The sequence below is a fragment of the Perissodus microlepis genome, chromosome 19 (assembly GCF_051167445.1).
Source record: "Perissodus microlepis isolate ML-2025 ecotype Zambia chromosome 19, ASM5116744v1, whole genome shotgun sequence".
In the NCBI taxonomy this organism is placed as follows: Eukaryota; Metazoa; Chordata; class Actinopteri; order Cichliformes; family Cichlidae; genus Perissodus; species Perissodus microlepis.
The window spans coordinates 17662054-17680855 of NC_140479.1; the positions used below are offsets into that span (position 1 = coordinate 17662054).

General features: G+C 40.7%; 1 protein-coding gene across 2 annotated transcripts in view; it reads left to right on the top strand.

Moving 5' to 3' along the window:
• Nucleotides 1–4335: 4335 nt before the first annotated feature.
• fndc3ba (fibronectin type III domain containing 3Ba) overlaps nt 4336–18802 on the top strand; it is a 92050-nt gene continuing 77583 nt past the window's right edge. The window contains exon 1 of one of the 2 annotated variants that reach the window (XM_084915688.1): nt 4336–4446. The gene's annotated coding sequence lies outside the window, so the exon portion shown is untranslated. Of the gene's footprint in view, nt 4852–18802 lie in introns of both variants that reach the window. The other variant, XM_084915689.1, reaches the window with a different exon arrangement.

Below are 18802 nucleotides of genomic sequence, written 5' to 3' on the forward strand. Positions count from 1 at the left end.
TGCAGTGAATTAAAAACCATAGATTAAACAGTGTCATGTGTACAAATAAGAAGTTAGCAAAGAACCAATTGTAGAACCAGCTGCATTTCTTTTGTTGAAATTATAAATAATGCCAAAGATTACGCAGTTTGACACACAGGTATTAGCCAAAAAATGTTATATCTCACCATGGCATGCATTGTCTCCTTAAAACATTGAGGAAACTGGACAAAACAAAAGGAGATGAACGTCATGTCCTTAAAAAAACAGGACAAAAAAATCCAGCAAACACCTGAGACCTGGGAGATGCATCTCACCATTCCATTTATCCACATACTCTTCACTCAAACCTCATCAGGAATGGGCTCAGTGGAAGGGTGGCTGTCAGGAAGTCATTCTTAAGGACGGGAAGCAGGAGGGAAAGACTGAGGTATGCCAAGTTACACAAGAACTGCAATGATAATCAGTATCTTAAAATTGTCATCTGTGTGTATGGACGAGGTCAGGAGGCTTTTGATTGATCATGGAATACCATCTGAAAAGAATGATCGCAAACAAAAAGGCCAATGCAGCAAAAGCATACCTGGGCAGAAATAAAACACAATCGAACACGATTGGCTGAAGAATAAAGGTGGCAATATCAAATATTGATTTTAAAGGTCATTAGAAGTCTGAAAAGTCTGTTTTTGCCTTGTATACTATATTTCCATGTATTTTTGCACATCTTTTAATAAATCACTGCAACTATTACTCATTCGCCTTGCAAAATATGAAGAGCTCAGAGGTAGTTCAAGACTTTTGCACAGTACTGTATTCCAATTAAATGCACAATTTAGGTCATGGAGGTACAAACACATGTCAGAGAAATCATTTTAGTATATAACGGTCCAACCAGCTGCCCTGCATACTGATAAAGGAGGAAAAAAAAGGTTTGGAGGGGGCAGAGAGAGGTGGGAGACATGTCTGCACTTGCTGGTTTGCTGAGAGCCTTGGGTTGACTCTTTTGAACTCATGATGAGGTAAATTCCATCCTCACATCTTTGGAAAAAAGTACCTTACATGCACACACTCATGCGCGCACCATCATATTGCACCTCTCTGTTCCAAGGCGCCGATTATCAGCCCATTACCCGCTCTTAGACCAGCATTTCTGATAATGTGTACACAAACACTACATATGTACACACAACATACACCCATAAATGCATACATAAACACACACACGTGCAAGATCTAAGAGTGGAGTAAGGGCATAATTAACATCTAGAAAACCACACTGAAGAGCTGGCTGCTGTCCAATAATCTCATTTCCTGCTTTCCCTTCTTTACTTTCTATCTGTTATAAGAATATAGAGTGCATATTATCATATGGCTGGACACATTCCACTTACTTCAAAGCTCTTTGGTGAGTGTGCATGATTACAGGGTGGGCTTGGTTTAAAGAGAATCAGAGAGAAAAAAAATCTGAGGAGGAGAGATGAGGAGAAAGAAGGCAAGAGAGAAAGCAGCTGGGTTGGTGGTAAACATCTGGCAGTTGTGGAGGCCTGGCCCTGACATACAGGGGAAATAGTTGCGTTGCTTTCCAAGATCTGCTCCCTCCAGTCTTTCCTCATCCGCTCTCCTCCACAGATCTAATCTAATGTGACTAAATGTCTGTAAAGGTCCAACACGTCACTCGAGGTTGGCCTACTTTGGCTTTGTTAGCAGAATTATTTAAATCAAGAAGGTATTTTTTTTAAATTCACAGACTGATTGTCTCTGACTACTATACATTGTTTCCACAGCTCAAAATTGTGGGAACAGCTTCTTGATTCTGAGTTACAGCCCCTGTTGCACAATTCATTTCTCTCTTGTTTTAAAGCTAAGCCCTTCCCTAACTCATCTGCTTCTCTTTATCTACATCCCCCCTTGTGAGGACGCATTTAAGACAGAGGAGCTTAGTGTGGTGTAAGGACGTAAACTGATAAGTCATTGGTGTTCATAAAATTGTATGGCATTTGCTATTATATTTAAAAGGTACAAGAGAAGCGAGGACGAGATATGCTTAATGGGCTCAGAAAGCAGCATCCATATTTCCATGACAACTGAGCCAACTTGGTCTGCTTTGAAAAAGAACCTGATGTGATCAAAATGTCAAGAAGACCATTTAATGTGTTCTTGATGGTTTCTGGGAAGGATTTAATACCTAAAAGAACACACAAATATTTATCTTGATATGGCTTTACACAGTTTAAGTATTATTTTATATTGCATTATGGCTTGTACATTTAGGGCATTATTTTTTGTGGGGGATTTACTGGAGCTACATAACAATATTTGTGTCCAAACATCTAATAAGGTATATGAGGCAAAGAATTTTGCGTATACAAGGCACAATAGTCAAAAGGGTGTCAAGTGTTTAGGGAACACTGTGAAATCTAAAGTGTTTTTGTGGAAATAACCTGCATGAAAGGAGAAAAAGCTGAGCCGACATCTTATAAGGAGAGGAGTTCTCTCACTACATTGATCCACAGTGGTATTTTTGGTGGGCAAGTATGATTTGTCTTATTGCCATATCAGTTGCCCCCTTGGGTTGATTTGTGTTCACTGAATTGAACCGAATTCCATTTAATTCCTCACAGGCGCATTGTCCTGGTAAAGGACCATATTTCTTTTACTGGCTTTGATTACACCGGTAACTGTTTTCTTAGTGCAGTTGCTGGAATGTGTTTGTCTGTGCCAGCTGAGAGAAATGAAGAGCTCAGGGGCAACGAGTGTATTTGGCTCCGAGTGCCTGTTTGAAAATGCAGTAAGAATTAGCAATGTGGACAAAGATATACAACACAGGCGTAACGAATTAAACGGCCTGTTTTTTGTTGTTGCACTTGCCAGGGTTAAATGAAACAATGTCATTCTGGTTTTCTGCAGTGTTGAATTTTCTGTGATTGAAGCTAATGAGTGGCTCAAAGTGCAGTAAAACTTTGTTGTGGATTTCAATTTAACAACAATTTCTGATCTGTGATTTTACTCCCATTTTTTTTTATTGTGAAAGTAAAGTTACTGTTTTCATCAAATGATGGATTTATAGGTTTGTATTGAATCTATACAAATTATGTTTTTGGCCCCGAGACACGTTTTGTGTTCTAATTGTGACATGCACTTGTTGGCAATGATGTCTTAATTTCAAGCGCTAACATGCATATTTGTATATGTGTGGAAGTCTGCTATAATGAACCCCGGGGGAAGAAGGTGAATGCATGCACAGATGCAATATGGTATTGTGTAGCATATCATACACTCATCAGTATTGGAAAAGTCTTATTCTTTTTAAAACCTGTAGCAAATTCACCACATATGTTTTAGAAAATAATTCAGACCATTAATCGATGTCCGTTTTTCAGGTATCAATGCTGAACCTAAAACCCTTGAAACTGTGGGCTCTTGGTGGGCTAAATGATGCCAAGTTCAGCCACCAGAGGGACTTTGGTCTGTGGTTAAAGATGTTTTAGAGGCGCTGGAACAGAGCTTTGACCCACTTGACACTCTCAAAAATGGGTGAATTAGTTTGAATATATGGTATAAGAAATTATTGTATTGTATATTACTTGAGAAGTTTATTTAATTTATTTATTTATTTACATTTATTGTTGAGTTCTTGGTGATTTTTTTAACATTTTTTAATTATAGTTTTTTAAAATTTATTTTTAACTTAAAAAAATGTGAAATGACAAGAAACATGACACAGGTACTGGGTACTGGAATGAATATATTCTGTAGCATTATGACACATAAAATCAATTCAGCCTTGGGTTTGTTTGCCTTAGAGTTCACCCACCTGTTTGGGCTTACATAACCTTTTAACGCAGATGTCTTAGGAGTCAACAACCAATAAAAATCATAAAAGTATCTCAGATTTTATGCGTAGATAATTTTTTTTTACATGTTCTGTGTTTAGTTTGAATCTTTTTCGTGGAATCACCAAGAGAATAAACTATAACTCAGTGTTTGTGAATTTTGTGTACACGGCTTTGTTCTGATTACTGAGCTCTATCGGAATAAATAATTCATTAAAGGCACTTCAAAATTGTAGTCTACTTGATAATATCGGGAAATTAAATAGGCAAATTTGGCATTTAATAGCTTTAAAGTAACTAAAATATTCCTTTAAAACTTTTATTTCTTTAAAAAATGATTGCCCTAGTTTTGTTTTGTTTTTCTTTTCTTTCTCTTCATGACTGTAAACAGCTGTTCGCCCTCATTTATTCTATGCTGTGAGAGAAGCGTGCTATAGCGTTCTGTTTTGGCTTTCTCACTGCGCACTGTGCATTACGGTAGAGGCGGGATCTCGCTCCATGTGGGTCGGCTATGATTGACATGGCGGAGTCTCCCAGTACTCGTAGCGTCGAGCCAGCAGACAGGCAAGACCCGGCCCAGGGAATTAAAAATCGCGCAGCCACGTCTGTTTGAAGATTATTTTATTGCAGCGAGGTGAGTCCTTTTACAGTTTTTAAGCAGCATTACCCACAAAGTGGGGGAATCGAGGCAACTGGAGTGGATGTTGAAAAAGTTTTAGAAGTGCGTGTGTCTGTGTGTGAGTTTGGAGAGCTGAGCGCTGACGCCGGCAGTCTGGGCCACTTGGCCAACGCAAAGGAAAAAGGAAAACTGCTTTACCACTGCGGAGGAGGGTGAAACGAAACTTTTTTTTTGTTGCTCAAAAATTCCTTTTATTTTGAAACAATAAGGAAAAGCAAAGCAGAGGGGATAGTCGTGCTAATTCATCACACTAGTCGCGTGAATGTGTCGGACTGTGCGTTTTGGAGTCTGCTCTTTGTGGTCCCGATTTCTCAGCTTTCACCAAAGAATGTGTTTTTGTCTCCGAGGACTTCAGATGGAGTGAGTGCGCAACAGAAGAAAACCGTTGTCTCCGTGGCTTGTTTCTAATAATCAACTGCTGGTGCGCTACGACTTGCATTGTGGAAATCGTCGTTTTTGTTGTTGCTGCTTAAAATCAGGAAATGAGCACTTTTATAGCTGGAAAATAACTTGGAAAGGAAGATGCTGAGGCAGTCAGATTTGACAGAGGGGGTTGCGAAATCATTGAATTGACACTATAGGGGATTCTGTTGTGTTGGATAACTGTCGAGAAGCGTTGAAGGGGCCGTTTAAGATCGACTTCCCGTTGACTTTGTGTGCGGTTACAGAATGCAGTGAAAAGCTTTGGAGGAGGAAAAAAAAATCCCAACTCCAGCATATCCTAGCATTCCTTCCAGCCAGCCAGCCAGTCTCTCTCTCTCACCCTCTCTCTCCCCCAGAAACGACTACGTGTCTGTTTATGCAGGAGACAAATTTTTCTCTCAGCCTCTCTGATGCAGACGTGGAAATCAAACATTGGTCTTCTGCTCGACACGATCGATTATCTGACTTCCACGTAGTTACAGAAAGACTATAGGCCCTTGTCCCACCGCATTAGGAGAAAACTTGAGATGAGTTGGGCTGCAGGATCGTTGGTAGCTTGTCAGGTTTTTCTTTTTCTTTTTTTTCTCCCCCTGTTTAATAACGGGACTCAATAGTTGTCATTAAAATGTCATTACTGGTGGTGGCAGTATTGGTGAGGTGTAATTGGAGCATTGATTTGGGGGTTGCATATCTCCCCGTGTTGTGCGCTTCAGGTCCACGTCGGATGATATTGGTTACGGGCTTGGGGGGATTACCCAACGCATCACACACATGTACGCTTCTTCTACTTTTTCATGGGAGAAAGTGAAGGAAAGGGAGACGGAGAAATCCGATCCCAAATAGATGACGTCACGTGACATTCCTTTGGTGAAAGGCTGATGTGGCCATGATTTTTTTCCCCTTTCTTTACCCCCCCCCCCCCCCCGCCCCCGCCCCCCGAAAAAAAAAGATATCTGACTTTTCTTTGAGGGGGATGAATGAGGTCGGCTTCCAGCTGAAAAGGTGTATTTGGGTTTAGAGCGTGAAGGAATTCTCCCTGTGCTGCTTGAATGAGCAATTTATCTTGCTTCCACGAGAGCATCAAAAACTTTTAGCATCAGACAGTTAAGTTGTGGCCAGTAAGCTGAGAGGTGGACAGCTGGATGCAGGTAAAGCTTTAATCAAAGTGTGGCACTCTAACATGATTAAAAGCCTTTTCTGCTGAAAGTAGCATCTGTTGGCTCTAACTCAGATCCCAAGAGGAATCAGGTTAAAAGGTAAGATAGACTTTCAGATTTGGGACCATCCTGCTTTACAGCTCCAGCATTATTCTTTGTGTTTCATTGGTGTCAGATTCAGCACAGCTTGTTGCCTGAAGCTTGTATTAAATGTGCAACATTGTACACAGCCGAAACTCCTAGGATATATGTAGCAAGAATTTGCCTTAAAACTGATGCAACTTTATATCAAATGATCCTTATCTTCTCATTTTCACATTTTCTCTGTGCGTCTTTAAGCAGACACAGTCAGATTGGGGTTATACTGGAGTCACATTGAAGGAGGGTAACCATTGTTGCTTTAGCTTTCCATGTATTTTGCACAAACAGAGAAAGAACAGAGGTTGAATAACACTTTATGTAAGTTTTAAATTTGTCACACAGGTGCAGCCCACACCTTTGTGCCACTAACTGTGATGGTGCGTCATTGCCTACACATGGGGTGATTTTTAACATTGCAGCTCCTGTGATCCAATTAATTAGTTTTTGCATGAGTGATAACCAAAATAATGAGGAAAAGGGAGGCTAAAATATCTTATATGTCAATTCACTGGTAAGTTCTTTTTATGTGGCATACATTTTTCTTCTCTACTTCTCCAGCATCTACACAGAAAGCATACATGATATTAAAATAAGAAGCTTTGGGTCCAGTATTCAGAATGTGGTTATTCTAAGAACAACAAGGAAGTTACTGTCATGTTACATGTGATTTCAGGATGCCAGGAGGATTCTCTTTGTCTTAGTACTCTGGTTCGCTACTGGCCTAATAAAACTCTTTGGTATGCCTGGTTGAAATGGGGTCAGGGAATGGGCAGCTTGGATGATGCTAGCCATTGTATGTGTGTACTTATGTGTCTGACTGGTAACCTAGAACACGCTATCAAATGGGTAGTGTTACCAAGTAGCTCTTGTGTTTCAGGAACACAGGCAGATGCAGCTATAGAGTTACATAGACAAAACAATGCTGCCCTGGAATGTGTGTGTGTGTGTGTGTGTGAGCATGTGAAACAGAGGCAAACACAAAGAAACTTATGATAAAACTCCTCATGAATTCCTGTTACTGTAGTTTTTCAGGCATTAGACTTTTTTTTATAGTTTTTATATAGTTGTAGACATTTTATAGACCAAATAAGCAAGATTAGATTTGAAAATAATTGTTGCTTTGCTGAATTAGTTGTTGCAGCACAGTGGTGATTTAGTTCAAGAGACAAGTGTGTCAGCTTCAAAGGCTTTAGAAAAGAAGAAAAACATGCACAGTCTGTGCAAATTTAAATTTGTTACATTTATGATCTGCAGTTCTTGTCATGTCTGCATATAATCAGTAGTAATTATTATTTATAGTACTGATTCCGACCATTTAAATACATCGGTTTGCTCTGAATATTTCCTTCTAGTAACTGGTGTGTGTTTGCTGTGTACTGTGTTTCACCGCTCTACTGTATGTCTGCAGTTTTTATGTATCCTGCTGTCTCTTCTGCCATCTGGTTCTCCGAATGCAACAGGTGTGCTTCCCAGAAAAATTGCTACCTTCACTGTTACTGTTTCGGAGGTGCATTTCCTTGACAGTGATGAGAGGTTATCTTATTTGTAAGTTGGATGTGATTAGGAGTTCCTCTACTGTGAGGTCAAAAGGTCAACACCTAAAGTGCAAAAGCAGGATTTCTGTAGATTATCTCCTTGCTGCCTCTCTGGTTTTTTAATTACTGTAAGTAACACTGTCTTTTTGTTCAAGATAATGTACGAGTGTGGAGTAATGATGTCCTACAGGATGAATTTGTAGTGCACGTTTAGTGTCCTGCATCTCTTGATTTGTTTCATGAAGTGTGTATGCAAATATACAGTTACATTAAGTTACAAATGACTCATCTGATTCATGAGGTCAAACCCTGTGTTTGCTGCAGGATATTGTGCAAACAGACACTGAGAAAGAGATGCATGGATGTGTTATGAGAAAAAAACGCTTTGTCCTATTTAACAACAGCAGCTGTTTGTCTGACGCTCCATGCTTTCACTTTCCATTTCCCAGCTTTTGACTGGGTGTCTCTGCTTGTTGCCACACACTCGCATCTTCGCCCACTCTTTCTCTCTTGCTCCATCTTCTTCTCTCCCAAATGAACGGTGGCTTTTTGTTGAAGTATCCCAGCATCTGATGTTTGCTTGGCATAGAACTGTAATGTTTACCCTTCTCGGCCCTTTCTTTCGTCCTCCTTGCCTTCCTCCCTGCCCCTCTTGCTCTCCAGAATCCCGTCTCCCTTCTTTTTTTTTTTTGTCTCCCTCGATAATTTCCTGTATTGTTGACAGTTGATTCAGACGTAGATGAAAGAAGCCTTTCAACTTCTCTTCCCCCATCTCCTCCCTCCCATCCCCTTTTCCATTGCATTTTTCTTTCCTCTTCTCTTGACTTCTTCTTTTGCTAATCGTAGTGTTTGATAAAATAATTCAAACAACCTCAGTCTCAGAGTTTCAGTCTAAAATAAGACAGACAGGATTTCTCAAATGTGATGCAACTGAATGAATATTTTTGGAAATAAATATTTACAAAGACTGTCATGAAAGGTCATTGAACTTCCTCTTAATGCTTTTTTGCAAAGAAAATAGTAACAGTGTTCATTCACTTTTAAGTAAACATCTTTACAATGACTAAACTAAACAACCTAATAGGGCATTTAAAAAATGAAAACAAACTGCTGTTCTTATGCAGCAGATTTATTACATTTTGACAGTTAAAAGAAACGAGGAGCTCGTTAATGAATTAAATGATTGATGGTTATTTTCTTGTCAGTAATTTAAATAATAGGTTAACCTGGGTCATTTTCATAACCCCTTTAGACTCCTGGTTAGGCAAAAGCTATTTCAAGGCATATACCTGGAAACTATACAAGTCATTTTCCCTTTGTTATGATGTTTTACACACTGAACGTTGTGTGTTGGTGTCTGCCAGTGTGCTGCATGGAATACACTCTAGCTTGACCCTTACACCAGTCACTTAAAAAAGTTATAATGGTTAATTAAGCTTATGTACCATTTTAGTAACTTAGTAAATTTGACCTGTTCTGTTGATATCCCAGCATCACTGCACGTGAACAATGTTAAACATGATTCACTTCTCTCTTTGTTTAAGCAGAGCTAATGAATATAATCATTAGTTGCAGCCATATTTCTATATGAGGGTAGATGACGCATAAGCTGGAACAGTACTTCCAGTCAAGCCACAAGCAGAAATTTGAGCCACGTATATTCGAATACCTTACGTGCATTTCAATGCACAGCAATACTGGCACATGATTCAACTTGTGCCCTCGCTTAAATCTTTGATTTTACCAACTGGTGCTATTGAAACATCTCACCTGCTGAGACACAGACTAATAGTTAACGTGATAGAGTCAAAGAATTTTGACAAAGAGGTAAAAGTTTCACAACAAGAAGGCCGGCTGCCAAATTTATCATCAACTTAGTATCTAAGGTAACAAAAAAAAAAGGTTTGAATGATTCATATGAGGTGTGTATCTCTCGGTCACCCTGCCCTCCTTTTCCCTCCTTTTGCCCTTTCACAGGCCCTAGGTGGTATCATCCATAGAAATGGCTTGTTGAAGAGATGCCTGTGTGTGAGCATGCACAGTCAGCTGGTCAAAGACATTAATTGTGCATATATATATATATATATAATATATATAATATATTATATATATATATATAATATATATATATAATGCACACAAAGACACAGACACAGCCTTGATTTAACACATATGCATGAAATGTACACACTCAGTTAACTTTATGTGCTTGTATTAGCATGCCAGGCGTGTTGGTGTTGCTGGTTGGCAGGCCCATGGAAAGTTCCGCCAGTCGTTAATGGCTGTTTTTATGCCTGGCTGTGAGCATTTTGAGTGTTTATCTCAAGTGTCTTAAAGTGTCTTGGCTAAGTCTCTTGTGTGTGTTTGTGTGTGTGTGTGTGTGTGTGTGTGTGTGTGTGTGTGTGTGTGTGTGTGTGCACTGAAGTGGGGAACTGAATCTGTAACTAGTTATTTTCAGTTTCTTTTATGTTGTGAACCAAAATTAGAACTCATATAAGACTTCTTAGTATGCCTGTCTCTCTATGTATGTGACCATCATTATTTGTATGTATGATTAATGCAACTGTGCGTGGCAGTGCTTCACATGTTGTCACTTCACATGGAGGATATATTTGGGCCAGATTTAAGGGTGAAGGGGAGGAATCTTAATTTGACTTCCGATCCGTTTCTTAGAGGATCCTGTCATTAAAACTAACAAAGAAACAGCCCCGTCCAAACTATCACATGAACTAAGCAAACTGATTGGTTGTGACACATTGGATGAATTATTTATATAGGAAGTGTCAGAAGTTATTTTTTAAACGGAAGAAAACATTGTGGTTGAAGAGTAATGGAAAGTGGAAAGCATCGTGAAATAACATGTTTAGTCAGCAGAATGAAATCATAGCAAAACCATGAAGCAGGGATTTGTGCGACTAGAAATGCCAGGCTTTGTATCCAAATAGCCATATGCACACTGTAGATTGTGACCTTAGAGAGTGATCTTACCCCAAAAGGTCATCGTGTGCAAGGTTTCTGCCAGGAAAGTTTTCGATCGGGCGGTTCCTTAAACTTCAGACAGAACAGTGGAGCTGCATATGTGCAACAACAGCAAAAGGAAAGAGACGGCGATGAACGATTTTAAGCTGAACTCGTAAATCAGTATTAGTTAATAACACTTTCCTGGCTCCTTATTCCCTGTTTTTGAACTTCTCTATAGTTTTTTTTCAAGCCGATTTATGTGTAAAAACGCCTAACATGAGCAGAAGGCTAATAACTTACAGTGGCTGCCTTGAGAGTTGCAGCTTTTCTCCTAAAAGGAAAAAAAAATCCTGGTGCTCATCAACGCCTGAGCTCGACGTAAGCTTAAATGGCCACACTGCTTGTAAAACACTGATGTTATCATTGTGATCTTTTGGCCATGTTGCTCACCATTAGTTTGGGGCTCAGCAAAAATGAGGAAATAAATGCTCAGTAAAAAATATTAGATTTATCAGCGAAATGTAAAAATGATAAATCTCAAAGCCTCAAGCTACGGATGCTAACGTAGCCTGCTAACACCCACAGGTTAGCCTGTCTTTTTAACACGATCTGTCATGTTGAATGCTGAGCTGTGATATTTCCTGCTCCAAGGTGCACACTTGACTTTTTGACCGTTTGTTTTAATAAATTAGAATAACCGTGACAACGTATTTGACATGGCACCAGTTATTTTGAAGCTCGATCTGACTAAATGTTTAGTGAACGGGGACGAGAAGGGGAATGTCTCTTTCCATTTTTCATAGCAGGCCTCTTCGTCTTGCTTTCAAATGTGAAAGATTAATCCTCGAAAGCTACTGATGATGCAGCAGTAAGACCTGCTACTGCCTGACCAGTGAGAAACTGATCAGAGGAGAGCATATTGGCCATTGACATATCCGTGAAAACAACTCTAGTTTTCATTATGTGTTACAAATGGCACCTGTAAACTGTAACAAAGAGAAATCCTTAACTGCTTGACCTAGTTACCTTAATAACTTATAAGTCTAATTAAGAGGGTGTTTTTTTTAAAAAGATTGAAAAGTGCATCTTCAAATTATTTAAGCTTCGTGCACACATGGCCTCAGACCTCTGTTTTCTTTAACTTTTCTTCCCCTTACCTGCAAGCAGGATCACACACAAATCAATAAAATATTCCATACTGAAATCCACAGACACAGCACCCCCTCCCCTTCATCCCCTCTCTCCCCTCCCCAAAGTAGTGTGTGAAATCCTGAGGCTGATTGAAGAGAAGGAATGTGACCTTGTGACCCCAAGCTGTAGGGAGGGGTGTTATAAGTGTGTGTGTGTGTTTGATCGTAGGGAGCAAGTGATTGTATGTACACCTTCAACTGGCTTGCGATTCCCAGAAGTGTCTTCTCTCATTTTTCAGCCCAATTCAGTTTTCCTCTAATGGATTTAACACTGATGCGTGCACTCGCTCCCTCCTCTCTCTCTCTTTCACACACTCACACACATGCACATTCATAAACACAAGTACACAACAGGTTTCTCGTGTAGGTGTGACTAAATGATTTTTCTATCTCAGCGCCCACAAAGGCATCCACACACTACTCACTGAGCAAGCTTTTCCTGACCCATAAAATCTGAGTCTCTCTTGGTGGTTTGTCTGCATCTACACACTCATCCATCTGCAAATGAGAGTTTAGGCTTCTCTGTGTGTGTGTGTGTGTGTGTGTAATAGGGGGATGGTGGTGGTTGGTGGGGAGTAGAATTCACTTCTTGACTTGGCATGGCTGTCTTAATTAAGACTCATGGCATCCAGCCTCGATGGAGATCAGCATTAGTGGCTAAGACATGCTGTGTGTGCAGGTCTGGATGGCAGCAGGTCCACTGGCATTGAATGTGCGCTCTTTGTCTGGACTCTGCGGTTGTCCTCCTTCACCTCTCTTCATAGGCCGTTTGTAATGCAGAGCTAATTACAATGATTGTAGGTCACTTCATTGAAATACATAGTCTTTAAGAGGTCTTTAAGACAGAGAAGTTAGGTCTTTGGTAAAAGAAGAAAAAGTGATTTTTACTTGTCTAAATACAATTATGTTAATACTCATGTTTAAACACTCTACAGCAGCGGTCCCCAACCCCCGGGCCTCGGACCGGTACCGGTCCGTGAGTCGTTTGGTACCGGGCCGCGAGAGTTGAGGCTCAGGTGTGAAATGTATAGTTTTCAGGGTTTTTATCGGTTTTCAGTGTTATTTTGTTATCGTTTTTATCGTTTACTCTGTTTTCCTTGGTCTTTTCACGTGTGTTATGAGTAAATTAGATTTTTTTCGGTACCGGTAGTAGTTTTATTTTGTTGTATTTATCCGCGACACCTTAAAGGCCGGTCCATGAAAATATTGTCGGGCATAAACCGGTCCGTGGCGCGAAAAAGGTTGGGGACCGCTGCTCTACAGCGTGTTTAAATATCACAACTAACTCATTTTTTTTTTAAAAATTGAGGCATTGTGCCATTGACATCATCAGACATCCAGACCAAACTCACTAAATATGAAAAACATGGGAAAGAAAAATTGAGAAATCAATACATTTTTGGTGTGCTTTAGCCTTGAGGCAAGTGTTATGGTGAACTACTGCTATATGAATGAAATATGAATTGAAATAAAATGGAAAAATCTTTTGAATAATTGATTGCCAAAGTAGCCAAGCAAGTAACATTTAGTTAGTAATATTGGTCATAAGGTATAAATATGCACAGGAGCTCTAAAAGCAGTTTTTAACACATTCCCAAATGTGCTGGTTTTAATGTAATTTTTTTCCTGTCATTTCTGGCTGGAGTTTTAGAATAAGAGTATTGTCTGCTGCTTGCTAGGGTATACAATGTATTATGTTCATGTGTGCCCATGCTGTGTATACTGGAGTTTAAGCATGCCTGTGCACCCTGTTGGTGTGTATTGTGCGTGTGTGTGTATGTACATGCTCGCTTGTCTGTGTGCTCGATGTGTGCAGTGAGGAGGAAGTGGCTGTGTTTGTTTAAACTAAGCACGCTCAGCCATGTGGGACAATTTAGCGGGAATCAGAGACCTATACCCCACCCCCCACACCTCCCTCCCACCCACCATTCAAACTTCCACAAGTCTGTGCTGCTCTCCTCCCCCATTCTAACCCAAAGCCTTCTGAATGGGCGGCTGTCTTTTGAAGGCTGAGGGGTTGTTTGAGAAGTTGAGCCAATAGTGTGGGGAGGTAAGAATGGAGGGGGAGGAACAGGGGCAGGGGAGTGCTGCAACAGGTTAAAGCTGAAAGTAGGGCCCAGGATGAGATGAGATGAGATGAGGGAGGGAGTACATGATGCACGGAAATCAAAGTTTAACTGTTGTTCATTAGCTGCTGATTCTTTCGTGCGAATCAGCAGCTGAGCCTCAACAAGCATGCAACCGCAAAAGTTGTATACAACACACACCCAGCCCTATCTAATCCGTCAACTTGAAGAAGATCCAGCTCTGCAGGCAAAGAATCTGATTTATGCTAAAGCACTGTATTACACGGATCCAACTGCATTACATGGCAATAACATGGAAAAATGAGAGGAGGTAGTGGATGAGAGATGAATGAGAATGTGGAGCTAGTGTCTTATAATGGCATGCTAGCATAATATTTGGCCGATCTGCGATGTAAATGAAATGCAAATAGTGTGTTTATCAGTTTTGCTGAAAGTCTGCAATGTGGATAATTTTATAAAACGCATGTCGGTTATTGACTCCAGCGCTATCTTGCTTTGTTTCATTATTCTGTCGCTTTTTCGACTTTGTCTTTCTCTTGTAGTCTTTGCGTTTAGAACTGTTTGACAAAGTAAAACACTTCTGAAAATGGCATGCAGTCTTACCTAAAGGTAAAGATCAATAAGGTTTAGTGATTACTTGCTTGCAAAACCTGGACTTGAGACTTAAGACATACAAGAATTTCTTAACCTTTAACAATCCTTGGGTTTTAGGAGTAGGTGGACTTTAATCTGCTGATTTCCATTTAACTTGGGCATTAGCAGGTTAGCCGTGTTAAGCCAGCACCCAGACGGCCTCTGTGTGTATGACGCCTGTCATGCCCACCAGTCAGACCAATTCAGCCTTTAGTCTCCTGGCCTGTAGGTTGGCCTTCCCCAGCGTGCCCAGACTGAGCCTTGGAGATCCAAGGTGTTAGGAAAGAGATTGCTGTGAGCTGTCCTTGAGCTGAGTGCTCAATCCTCAGCTTCTTTGGATCTGATGGGGAAAAGTCTTAACTGTTGTGGGATGGGAGGAAGACGGCAGAGAGGGAGGGATGATAGAGGGAAAGAGAGATGAGGAGTAAGGGGAGAAAAGGACAAATGGAGAAGAAAAATCTGGAAGCGCTGGCATGAAGAAGAGTGAGTCATGTTCATGTGCTTGTGGGAGAATAGCCACTTCCTCTGTAACACACAAAAACACTAACAAAATACAGAATGTTCTTATAAGACGTCCGCCAATATGTTTTATTTTTCCAGGGCTCGTGATGATTATTTGTTATCAAGGAGACTGATGTATTTTAAACGGATCCACATTTACAGTTTTTAAACATCTCAATGTCATTATTTAGGACAAAAAAACTTTTTTCAAATGCTCTGGTTTAATTATGCTATTGGTAAATTATTATATATGTCAGCATATTATTTCATTGTGTTTATTTTATATTGAAGCAAAAAAGAAACTGCTAATTAAGTATTTTCAGTATAAGTGGGAAACTGGTTGTTTTTGACATCATATGACAATTTGGCACATGAACTTTGGCCAATTTTGGGATAATCGGGTTGGAAAATATTCCACACTTTTCCTTGAAACAGTTTGCTTCGAATGGGTTTGCAGGGAGCGTGAAGGAGGCGGTATACATTCATGCCCACTCGATAGCGGTAGGTGTATCAGACTTATGAGATGCACTATTTGCACAGTGATATATTACAACATCATCCTTTTATTTTGTACTAATAAGTCGATGGGCTATATGTACAAGCTAATGTCCTGTCACTTTTGCATTTAACTGTTGTGCTCTCATTTGTCGAGGGATGCCTGAGCAAGTTCAGGGCTGCAGGGCTGCTTGGATACAGCTATGAAAATGGATCACATGTAACACTGGCCAATTACATTTCTGCGCTCTCAAAAAAATCTTGTCACTGGGTTTCAAAATTCTTAGTTTCAGTTTCAGGCCACTAACATCTTTAAGTTAAAGGAGCTCTCAGCAGGAAGACAAGAGCGAGAGAGTGGCGGTCTTGGCTGATGTAATTGGTGGAAACATCTGACTGGGATGAATGGTATCACAGAGTCACTTTGTCTTTCTGTGTATGGCTATCTGCAATGCCTCTGTTTATATCCTGACTCCCAGACAATGGCCCACATTATTTCATTTATTAGTTCCTTTGTTACGCATACATCTTTTTTCTCACACACAGGAGAGTTTTTTGGATATAGATCTTCTCTCCTCTGAAGTTACATCGGTGCTACGTGGCAGGCGTTGGACTGTCAGGCCTCTACTGTGGGTTTACTGCCTACTGGCCCCTAGCCCAAGCACACAAACACACACACAAAATCACACACACAAGGCCAACTCACAGCCGTACAGCTGCAAGAGGGAGGGCTTGCAGGCAGATGCACACATCTGCTGGAGCGGGCTGTGCTGTGCTAAAGCTAGCAGCAAACACACAACTCCCAGAGCAACACAGAGCTGATTGTAAACACTCTGCCTTCATAAATAGCCGGGGAAAAAGTGGAGAGCCTGTCTGAAACTCTTGGCTTAACCCTTAATTTGCCGGATTCATTCAATTTTCTCTCCCTCTCCATCTCTTTCACTCACACAGTCTCTCACAGCCTGCTGTCTGCGGAATGACAGGCAGGACTAATGTTTGTTCTGCAGCAATAACACAATTAGAATTCCACACATTTCTCTCACCACACACTCAACCCTCGTCTCTCCTTGTTTTTACCCATCCCCATTCAGTCCCCTCTTCTCTCCCCTCTCTGGTCTTATCACTACCCCCACCCTTCTTCTTTAACACCGCCCTTCTCTACTTTAACAGATTACTATCAATACCTCCCTTTGTAAACAAGCAACATATTATATGTATTCAATAACACCAAAATTGCTATTTTTTTCATTAAACTCCAGGCCTGTCTCAGCTGTTTGTGTGTGTGTTTGTCGGTGTGCTCTATTCTTGGCAGTTCTCCTCTTCATTCCACTGCTTTGCCACTTAAGGCTTGATGCAAGTGATGTTCCACCATCCACCAATTAACCTTTCTCTGTCTTGCTCAGAGACACACACACACACACACACACACACACACACACACACACACACACACACACACACACACACACACACACACACCACCCTGGCTGGAAGTCCTCTCCCACAGCTCCTGACCTGAGTGTAAAATAGCCGTTTCCTCTTGATTTTGTTCCCAAGGAAAAATGATGCCTCACCTACACCCTCCCTCCCTCTCCCCCCTTCTTGTCATTCTCAGCTTCTCTCTTGTCTGTCTTTTTCGGCACTACCTCCTATGCTTCTTCACCTCTCTTTCTCTTAGACACTTTTTTGTGTTCCACTGTGTGTTGAGGGTGCTCTCCTGACATTGTGTGTGCTAATGTGCACAGTTATGTAACTGAATTCTCTCCTTGGGAATGGGCTGCCGCTTCTTGGAGATCAGCTTTTACTTCCCCGCCCAGTGCTCCGGCAACAGCCTATAAGGAGAGCTAATAGCTTCCTATCAGCCAATTGGAAACGACAGTCGTATTTTGACAGGGTCGTGGAATGTGAGGAAGGCGGGGTCTTTCCAGGAAGCGCCTAGCAAAAGAGTCAAATCCTGGACTCCTGGGCTGAGCTACTTCTTAGGAACCCAAGTAGTCTGTGTGGCAACATGCAGATTAAAGGCGTAAGGATTTAGTTTGTGGTGCATTAGCTCTTAAAAGAAGTAGATGAGTTTAGGCAAAAACATTACATATCTTGCAATTCAAGTTATCTGAAGTTGGTCAGCATGCACACTGTCAACTTGAGTGACCATGTAAGAACTCCTTCCATTAACCCTTTTATTGGGTGAATTGAGGAACCATATATGGCTGCTTGGTTTGTAACATAAGACCATGAAAAAAGTTTAAAAAATCTTGTGTTAGAGTTGGCAATTTATTAAGAGTTAAAAAGCCTCAGTTTATGAGGGCACATGGGGGGAGAGTGAAGACTAACCTAAAGTCACTGAGTCATTAGTTTGCTGCCTATGTTACTGGCCTTATATGTGCATTGGGTATGTGGGTACATGGATGGGAGGATGGCACAAGAGAAAGGCTTTGCTCAGGGTGCTCAGTGTGTGTGAGAGAGTGTGAATGTGAGTGAGGGAATGGGGAAAGAAGTGCTGAGGCCATCATTTACCAGACTCCAAGTCTTGACTTGCCTACACTCAGGCTGCACGGTGATCTGCAGTATGCCTGGCATTCAGAGGAAACAGAAATAAATACAGGCAGACAGAAAATGAAAGAGAAAGAATGATTTTATTCAAGGTTTGAAACGGTGACAAGCATGTGATGTTTTTATGCAACATAGTAATAAAGTCCAAGACTTCCTCAGACACTGACATTAAGAGGAGCAGCATTCCTGCATTTCATATGAATAACTGCAAACTGTTAATAGTTTCTCATCTGCCTCTTGTTATGAGCAATCTGAACCCAGTGACCGCAGTATAACCTTGGACACTTTTTTGGTATTCTCTAGGACTGCTTAAATGCACATCCTTTTTGGGGATGTGGCAAGAAAAATTGCAGAAATTGCAAAGAAAAATTGTCGCAGTAGAGCCAGTAAAAGCCTGTACTGGTGAAGCTGAAGAAAGCTTTCAGGTCAGCATTAAAATTCAAGTTCTTCTCTACAGATAATCCTAGTTTTATTTTATTTCTTGTAGTTGAGGAAGACTGCTGTTAAATGCACACATTTTGGAAATGGCTACTTTCTCTCTACTTTCATTGGGTTGCGTTGTGTAGCAGACACATTTTTTTTTCACCTAAAACGTTGTTATTTGTCATGATTTCTAAAGCCAACACTGTTTATAGCAATGT